The sequence below is a fragment of the Condylura cristata genome, unplaced genomic scaffold (genome assembly GCF_000260355.1).
Source record: "Condylura cristata isolate star-nosed mole 26May11 unplaced genomic scaffold, ConCri1.0 scaffold00016, whole genome shotgun sequence".
Taxonomy (NCBI): domain Eukaryota; kingdom Metazoa; phylum Chordata; class Mammalia; order Eulipotyphla; family Talpidae; genus Condylura; species Condylura cristata.
In genome coordinates, this window is record NW_004567117.1 from 42,809,016 (window position 1) to 42,819,626 (window position 10,611).

The 10,611-nt window shown below is 34.8% G+C and overlaps 1 protein-coding gene across 3 annotated transcripts in view; it reads right to left on the reverse strand.

Moving 5' to 3' along the window:
- CDH19 (cadherin 19, type 2) overlaps positions 1–10,611 on the reverse strand; it is a 52,194-nt gene that overhangs the window by 41,056 nt on the left and 527 nt on the right. The gene's annotated exons all lie outside the window — the stretch shown is intronic.

A 10,611-nucleotide genomic window follows, 5' to 3' on the forward strand; every position in this document is an offset into this window, starting at 1 on the left:
AAAAAAAAAAAAAGTCAGAACTCCTATCTCATACACTGAAGCTGAAAATTTGGGCAAGCATTTTAAAGAAAATATTGACCAAATCTAGGAACAAAGTCTTTTTTTTTTTTTTTTGCTGCTTATGCCTAGATAATCTTTCCATTGTTATACAAGTACATTGGATTAATTAAAAAGATATGCATACAGGTATCTATATACATATACATGGAAACAAAAGTTTAAATCGAGGTACTATGGGATTCCAATTATAGAAGAGTTTCAAACTTTAGAAGATGTTGCCCTATGAGACTATCATCATAAATAGATTTTGTGAAATGAATGTGGGACCTGAAAAAAGACACATATTTGATTATTGTAATTGCTGTGTTAGTAGGAAGAGAAATTGGCTTAAAGGTTGAAGTTTAAAAAAATCTGTCACATCCTCCTTCCTCTATAACAATTGAAAGTAAACACATCAAATAATACTACTTATTAAATCTTTTTTTATTATAAGCTACATAGATATTTGATAGCTTAAGTGTATGACTGAAATATTTCTCAAATACATTTAAAATTAAAAGTTAACATGTCATTTTGTAATCCTAAATTATAACAAAAGTATCAATATCTTTTCATTTGTACCTCCTAACATAAAATCACAAGAATGAATTGGTAGCAGTATGTAAGTCTGAATAATGAAATACTGTGGCTTTGTTTATACTCGTCTGTATTCCAAACCTTGTAATGGTCATACATTTCATGGGAAGGGAAAAATGTTTCAAATAACGGTCCATTTCTGATTGAAGAGTGTTGGCAGCTGTCAACAGTGCCAGAATGAGAAATACTCTGGGCTGTGTCCAAACTAATAAAAAAATTTCTAACAATTAGCATTTATGAAATGGGCCCCAGAGAGCATCAGCAGTAGCATTTCTGACCTCCAGACAATCCTGGCTGTATTTTCCAATCAGGTGACTACAATGTTTAAAACCTCACATATTTCAATATGGAAAACTCATGTTAATACTAGTCTCCTATTAGCTTGTTTAAATGTGATCTCATTGCCAGCTATTCTAAGTATTCATTGAATACAATTTTGAGATCAGTATATTTGAAAGCTGAAAAAGCATGGCATTAAATTGCTTTGCTATTAACATGATTGCATAGTAAAAATGCACTGATAATAATTGTATTGATATTTGATTAAAATGGCCATTATAAGTATCAACATATTAGGACCAAGTTGAATTATCTGGGTTTATTACTTAAAAGCGCCTTTTATTTAATGTGTTATACTCACACTTGAACAGATTTATATTACATGAAGAAATGCTAAATCACTGCCAGTACCAGATCGTTATTTGCCAGTAGCTGGGGCTGGAAATCCAGTTGAAGGGCAGAGTGGGTATGGTCTACACTGTGTTTGACTGGACCAACGGAAACGCATAGTTATCTAACATCATACTCCACCCCTGCTCATAGTTCACCTTATTTTAATTGACTGGAGCTCTATAAGTTGCATTGTAACATTCTGGTCAGTTCGGCAACTAGACATAGTAAAAAGTTTTCTTTTATCTCCGTTAAGTCCACCTTTTCCCTCTTGTCACGGAGAGTCTTGAGGTCAAAAACAAAAGAGAAGAATCAGTCAAAATGATGGATTTGGTGGCGGTGTGGAGGAAGATAAAAGTAGGCGCTGGGGAAATGTGGATAGGATAAATATAGAAAGTTAATCATATTTGTGATCTTTTAAAAATCAAGGGATCCTTGGCAGCCTTATACACTATCCATACAGGCTTTTAAAAGGCTGTCTCAGAACCGCTAGCTGGAATTAAAGACAAAGGAGGGACTAGCGCTCACATACACAGGTGAAAAGGAAGCAATATTTGTGACCCAAAATATTGTAAACACAGGGCCCTCCCTGGTGGCGCAGCAGGTTAAAGCACAGCACTAAGAAGCTAAAGCCACTGCAGCATGAGTTCGATCCCCGCCCCAGAGGTGACCCACATGGTGCAGCAGATCCCCGCTGCTCCCTCAGCAGTCAGCCTCTTCTGCTCCCCGAGTCTGTCTCTGATGGATCCTCTCACCGCCCCTGTATCTCTGGCCTGTACCCCTGTTCTGTATGCACAAATAAATAAATCTTTAAAAAAAAGTGTAAAAACAAAACAAATGGGTGCCAACTCATTCTTCACATAACTGCTGGAAATGCTCTTTCTCCCCCATGATGGACTCTTATTAAAGATCGCTTGCACGGTCATGGCCATGAGTGAAAGCCACCACCACAGGAAAGCATCACAGTCCAGCCGGAGTCTCCATCGGAGGCGGCTGCAATGCTGCGCCAACGGCCCTCCCCGCTGGGTCTCTGAGGCTGTGCGACGTGAGCCCTCCCCCGAGCGCTGAGGAGGACTGTGGATTAATGAGTGCCTATTCTGGGGGCCAAGCTCTGACAAGACTGACAGTGCGCAAAGTGTTTTAGAGTGAGAAGAGACAGCTTCCAGTTGATGGAATACCCACTGGCAAAAATCTCATTTTTAAAAAATCCGGTAGCCTACTTACCTGCCCCTCCCCCGAGCTTTCCACAAGCTACCAAAACACGACTTCTCATTACTATTTCAAGGCTCTTTGTATGTCTCTGCACTGAAGATTTGCCCAAAGCTCATTATGGATCATAATCTTCATTGTGTGCCGCTATACAATTAATCTATATAGAGCTTAATTTTGTCTCTAAAATGTTTGCAGTATTGTTCTCATTCAGCCATTGCAAATCTCACACTTACTTTCCTGTGCAATTGCAATCAAATCTGTAAAACAGTTTCTACTTTGAAACCTATTACTCTGATAATAGTCTTGTGCAAATACATAACATTGAAACATAGAGCCACGCTTCATTTCTAACATCTGGAAAATTATTCTGTCGCATTATTTCAAGAGGTAAAGTCAAGTCACATATTCTTATCTATAGTTTGTTTTTTTTTCCTGTGTAATTTGAAAACACTGAAAATTTCCACTAGAACACCCAAGTTCTATTCATTTAAAGAAGGTCCACAGGACTGGTCTCACAGGAACATACCTGCACATTCATTTATACAAAATTTGTAAAATTTGTATCTTACATAAATAAAGCTTACTAAGTACCATAGTTAAAAAAAAATCAAGAGGTCACAAATGACAAAGAAACAAGTGATTAAAAGCAAATTTTGAAATACATATTAACAAAACGATATTAAGACATGATTCTAAATAATGATATTCAAATACCATATTAAATACGGTGCTGCAATGTCATTTATTGATAAGAAAGTATAGCTGTGACACTTTGTTAGGGGAAAGAAATTAAATATATTAAAATGATTCCATTAATTGAAGGAACAACATGTGGTCAGATTTTAATACTTAGAAAACTACAGAAATCATCCCTAAATTGAGGAATTATATATTAATTTAAAATTCCCCAGTGTGGATTTCCATTTTCACACGTATTAATTAAAGGAACATACATGCATATTCATTTATACAAAAATTTTTAAATTGTCTTACATAAATAAAGCTTACTAAGTACCATAGTTAAAAAAAAAAAAAATCAAGAGGTCACTATTTACTATTTATTTCCCCAGCTATTGTGACTTGAAATATTGTGAAGGCTGTGTAGTGACTTGAAGCGCCACCAGCCTCCCCATCTACTCCTGTGCGGCTGGACGAAACGGCTTACCTACTGGGAGCCTCGGTTGTCTAATGTGAAAAGTGAGAATAATATGAGCAACTATCCCATAAGGTTGTTATCTTCATTGAATGAGCTGGTGTGCCCAGTATATTGTCTGACATATATCTACTAACTACATAAAAATAGCTACCTATATAGGTGGGTGGTAAGGATATAATTTTTTTTATTAAAAAAACTTTGAAATATTCTACTATTGCTATTTATGAAAAACAAACACACTTTATAAATGACTACTGCAAGGTAGTGGATACATTTCCCTACTGTATGCATTCTATGTGTATTTTCAAATGATTTGAATGTCATTATTGTTTTTTTTTTCTTTTGCCAAGCATGGCTAAGTGACTATGACAAATAAACGTTGTCATGCTTGAAGCACTATGTGATATTGCATAGACACATATAGGCTGAGAATGATCCCAGTGTGACTCGGGACAATTATGTTTTCAAAGAAGACTAATTATGACTTCAGGGATGAAAAATATTATAAGCTATGCACTTATACAGTTTGTATCTGAATCTAATTAGAAATTGTCTTTTCTATGACCTCTTCTTGGTTACATAAAGATAATTATTCCATCTGTGAAAACTTATAAAAATATAATGTATTCTGGAAGGCTTGGGGAAAGCTGAAACTAAGCTCAACTAAGCTTCCTATAGAGAAAAGCAGATGGCAATTAATATAATGTTTCCATCTTCAGAAAACTACTGAGTAGGCCTGGCCCAAACAATATATATAAAGACACTGCAATGGTCAGGAAGTTCCAAAGCTTAAAAATAGTAAGAAAACTCTTAACGTCTGTTTCTAAAATGGACTCTTTTTAAAAATAAGATAAAACTCTTTTCTTCATCAATTCAAGGAAGCATGTCTAACTTCCTATATTGGGATCTAAATGTGGGAGCAAGCCAGCTATAAAACCTCAGTGTGAATCAAGTAGTAAATAAGGCTCTGGGGACTGTCTGTGGCAATGTTATCACAGGGGAAGCAGTTAGAGATGCTTTTCCTTTCTTTCAGTTTGAGGGATTATTTGTAAAGGGGTACATTCAAGACTTTTAAATGTCCATCAACAGCCTCCTTTATTCCATAAGTACCTTTTATAATTTACAGAGCAGGTGCATGGATGTTTGGTGACAGGTCATAAGCTACTCCTTGAAGTCTGATTTCTTTTTATGCTAGATCACTGAGGACCTCCACGCTCAGTCACACCCTGAATTTGTGTGTGACTTTGCTTCTCCCGAATCCCACCCTGGATTCACCACCCACTGAAAATGTCCAAAATAAGCACATCCCTAGAGAGAGAACAGTGAGTAAAGGGACCAATCAATACTGTGGAGACAACTGACAAAGAACAGTGATGATTGCATGACAAGAGAGACTGCTTGTGCTGGAGCAGCCCAGGTATGTTTGGGAATACTGAGTTAAAATAGCTGCAAAACAAGTATACATGAGAACCTGGTGATTCCAAACTCAGGGAGAACTGTAAATGTTCTATGATGCTGCTCTGTCCACCTCGTCACTATCAGACAACTTTAATATGCATTCTGTAGGATTTTATAAACTATCTCTAACCTCAAACTGATCAGTCATCTGACTTACTGTGATTAGGGTATGAAATAAGAGTAAAAAGAGAGCTAAAATCTGTTGGTCCCAATGATAGCTACATTATTAATTAATTACTTTTATCCATCTTAAAATTGGGAAGGGTAATGCAACAATGTTTTCTAGTGAAAAATAACTAGAAATGAAGTATATCTCCTTAGAAGAGAGGTAGTGGGAGGCTGATGACTAATACAAATGCATTATCTTGGTCTTGTGCTTCTTGGGCACCAGACGCTGGAGTGAAGATACGGTGGAGTGCCTCCCTGGTGGCGCTGCAGGTTAAATCAGAACACCGAGAAGCTAAAGCCACTTCAGCATGTGTTCGATCGCCGTCCCAGAGGTGACCCACATGGTGTGGCAGATCTCTTCTGGCCCACACGCTGCTCCCCTCAGCAATGTATTTCGACAGTCTGCCTGTTCTGCTCCCCACTTTGTCTCTGGTGAACCCTCTCACTGCCACTGCACCTCTGGTCTGTACCCCAGCTCTGTATGCAGAAATAAATGAATCTTAAAAAAAAAAAAAAAGATACGGTGAAGCTTCAACCAGCACTGGGTCACTGAGTATGTAGCACTGGTGACTGTACTCATATTGATGCTCATCGAATATTTGTGGCTTGGGTTCCTGAGAATTAGTGGGTTACTTGATCACATAGCCAGGATACTAATAAATCATCTATTCTGTCCCTCGCACCACAAAGGATTCTTCATGCATTCCCTTGTTAGCCGTCCTTGTAACTCAATCAGATCCTAATGTTAACCCCTAAAAAGGAAAGCAGGGACAACAAAGCGAGATTATACAAGCTAATGAGAGAAAGGGAGTCACAAAGGCCAGTTACAGATGATAGCTGGGGTAAAGACTTGTCAGAATAATAGAACAGATAAAAAGCTAAACCTGAACGAATACAAGAGGTTGAGAAGGGCCAGAGTTGGGGAGAAGTATGACGTGCCCGGGGACAAATGCATTTGCATAATAACTTTAAAACATTATCACAGACAGCAGCCGAATGTAAACCATTTCCAAGTTAATGTATGGAGGGTAGTTAATTAGGCAACCAATCTCTACCTCCTATTCAGCTAATTGCTTATGTAGTTGTGAACACATGGTTTCTCTGGCTAAACCTATCTTTGAATTTTCTAGAATATTTACTTTATAATATTAGCTACTGAATTAATTCTTCTGCCAATTATTCACTGCTTTTAAAGCAAAGCTTATAATTTTTCCTCTTGTGTTTTCCTTGTGATTTCCCTACACACCAGGTACATACAAATTTGGGTGCATTCCTTAAGCACTTGACAGCCTGATATTTCATATGCATTCCTACAATTTATGGCATATTTAGATCAGTGTTAGGCACACTGTTTAAAAAAAAAAAACTTGAAAGAAATCTTCAAATCTTCAGAATTATGATGATTTTTAAATTGTTACTGAAGCAACATTGGTTCATAATGTTATACATATTTTAGATGTACAGCATAACTTTTCAACATCTGTATACATTGCCTTAAAAATCAGCACGTGACATGCTTGTGTGCAATTCCAAAATTCTCATTTTTCTAATGTCCTTACACAGGAAAGCTTTTAGTGTTTAAACATTAAGAAGATGTTTATTGTGAGTTTGTCAAAAATAGAGCACTACACAGAATAAGTTACTTTCTGTTGCTGGTTTTCAAAAATTTTAGTTTGAATATACGATTCTTTTTTTAAGTTAAGACTAATGCTAGAAGTGTAACATGTATCTTTCTTTTCCTCTGATCTGATAGTGTGCAGAACAGAGAATTGATTTGATACTATTGATCCACATTTATATACCTGATGTAAACACACAATTATCTGTGCATATTTATATATAAAATATATAATACATGTGTAAGATCTAATATATATTATATATCATAAAGGCTATATAGAATACTAAAGATATATCACATCTATATTTCACTTAGGAGGATGGACTTATTTGTGAATTTTTCCCAAGTCGATCCTAACTTTACAATTACTTGAATCTCATTTAGTCTTACTTTTATGAATGGAAGCAATCCTACAAAAAAAAAAAATACAGTGCTAAACAAACAGAACATTGGATTCATTCCAGACCTCTTGTGTTTGTGTGCTTGTCGTGTGTGTGTGTGGAGTTCACAGTTTGAAGATCACAGTGTCGTATGCTTCATCATTCTACAGAACCAGAATTGGGAAGTAGAGTGGGTGGGCACCTTTCCTTGTTTTTTGCCCAGTCCTAATAAATTAGCAGCCTTTACTTATACTTAGTATGAAACCAGTACACAATGTTTTTGATACTGATAATAAGTAAAAGAGTAGTAAGTTAAGCAAAGCATTTCTGAAGTAGTATCTTTAAGAGAAGACTCATACATAAGTTATATGTCTGTAGAATTCATGAACCATGAAATAAATTATTACAGTTTGACAAAAGTTACCTATATGCAAAGAATGGAAAATCCACCATCTTAGAGTTACACAAAATGAAGTATTTCTCATCTGAAGACAGGATGTTGGATCACATAAAACACTATCAGTTAATTATTTCTACCACATAAATCATATCTGGTGAGCTGATTTCATATTAAACAACAAAAATGTTAGAAGTAGCATTATTTCTATTACCAACATTATAATATATATAAAATATAATCCAACATAAAGGCAGAATTCTACTGCCAGAACTGATTAGAACATTTGCTTTTTTTGTTGTCAAGTTCCACTATGGAGATATTATTTTGTTTTTTACTTGTTAAAAATCTTTTTAGCCGTTGCTTACTCTAGAAAATGAAGATGCAGTTATATTAGATTTGACATTTTTTGCTGATGTTGTGTTAGTAGCTACATAATACTGAGTCAAATATATCATCCAAATGTTTCTTTCTTCAATTATCAATAGTTTTACAACATCTTCTTTATAACTATAATATCTATAAATTTATTCTACCATCAAAAGCAATACTTAGTAAGCACTACTGATAAATGGTGTGGAAAATATCATTTGGTTATTGAAGAGAGGCATAAACATGATTTTTTTAAAGGCCCAATTCTTAGCAAATGGGAAAAAATTTAAAGCTGTACACTGCAACTCTGCATGTTTATGCATGTGTTGGTATTATTTCTTTATGAAAAGAAATCATACTCTACTAGACATATTTAAAACTAAAATTGATGGCAAACTCTCTGAAATAATTTAATTATAATCCAACTTAAAGGCAGAAAAATGGTGGCATTTTCCTTTCCTGTGATTTATGTATAATTTGCTCATTTCCACAGGAATGACACTTCTAAATTTTGCACTTAGAGAAGATTACTTAGGTTATATCAAATCATAAAAAAAGTGCCAAAATGATTCCCATTCAAATAAACTATCCTGCAAATTTACAAAGTTCATTTATCATGTTAGTTCTTAGAATGAAGGAATGGATAAAAAGCAAATGCAGTGATCCTCTATGTTGATGAATCATTGTCCTATAATAATGTGTCAAACTTGACTTGGCATGCCAAAGCAGTCTCTGAAAATTATGTTTTGCTTTATTTTAAAGACATCCTTTGATGATTCTGGATGTTTTTTATTGAGTAATTTATGTGACGAATTTCTGATGAAAACTTTTCTGTAGTTCTAGAGTGCTTTTTCACTATGACCAGAACTCTCTTATTGGGTCAGTAAGAATTTTCAAAAGGACATGCATCACATCAAAAAGAAAATGACTTATTTTATGTAACTTTTGAAAAGTCAGGCTTTCGAGCCCTTCAGCTGATCACTCAATAGAGTAGACTAAGGGTCGGTAACGGGCTCTAATGGTCTGACTTTTGTAAAGAGTCAAATATTTTTCTGGTCACTTTGGCAAAAATAACTCATTTTTCAAGAGTTAGCTGTCAGTGGCGCTGCCAGGAAGAAAGTTCTCACAGGAAACCTCAGGTTCCACATTTGCTTCTGTTTCAACCTGTTAGGCCAGCAAAGTGGGGGGTAATGGAAGATCAGGTGAGCTACAGGAAGTCGTCATCATGGCAACGACACACAACAGCTCCATTTCCTCTTCTTGTCCGCATGGTTCTTAACCCTAGGCTTTCTTAACCCCATTTTAAGAAAAAAAAATCAATGCATTATTTTACACTTTGTAACACATTTATTTCTATTGCATTACTATTTAATAGCGTGCTAAATACTACTCTAAAAACATTAAGTGTAAAGTTATTTAAATGACCTAAGAGTATGAGTGGCTAAAAAGAAGTCATTGTCAATTTTATGTCACTGTAGATTGTTATTTCTGAAATTATATGTAGTGATAATGTGAAAAATTCCTGAAAGATGACGCCGGTTTTGTAAGAATGATGTTGGGGGGTGGAGGGAGGTATTTGCATACATCTTAATTTATAAGAATTTGATTTGATTAATTAAAAAATTTCTGAGGATGAGTACCTTTGAGTATCTTGAAACATCACAAACAAGAAAACAAAACAAAAACTATAAGCAGATTATATGCTTATGACTTCTACATACTGTATGAGTGTGGATGTTTTAGCACTGATAGTGCAAATACGTCTCAAATATAAATTACGACATTTGAAAATATTTTATTTAAATGACTGCATCTCTATTTATATACTGAATTAGATATGAACTCAGAGCTAAAATATAAATTTGCAGAATCTAAAAAAATTAATTTGCCACCCTACATACTTTTGTGACTGCCCTGATCATTTGTATTTTAGATGCCAGATGTAGCCTTCCATGATTTGATCCAAATGAGTTAAGTGCAAAATTAAAATAATTTGTAACAAAAATAGAATTGAAAATATATTAAATGTCTTTCACATTTTGCATACCTTAGATTATAATTCTGTATCTCTAATATTTGATTAATTACCTCATATGTACATGTGATGGATAAAACACTTTGGAAATAAATACACTCATGTTTCCCTGTCCATGTGTTCATATTCATAATGATTCGGAATAAGTAACTTTTATTGGTGCTGTGATTATAGTTTACTTAGTTACTTAAGATTTTTGCTATACTTAAGATTTCTGAATGGCTAAGAAATCTGGCAAGAAGGAAAAACAATGAAATAGTAATATGCAAACAGATTGTTTTTTAAAGGAACACTCACTATTCTTCAGATATGTGGAAAGCTCCATATTGAATAGCATTTACTAAAAAGTAACTGATACTAAAACCTATTCTGCAAATATTTCCTCACATCTTTAAGGAAAACAGCTTTGTTTACAGTGGGAAATACATAATAAATTAAAAAACAAAATCCTGAAGAAAAATATGTTGACACGAAAAATTCCTCCCAAGAAACTTGTTTTATATGTTC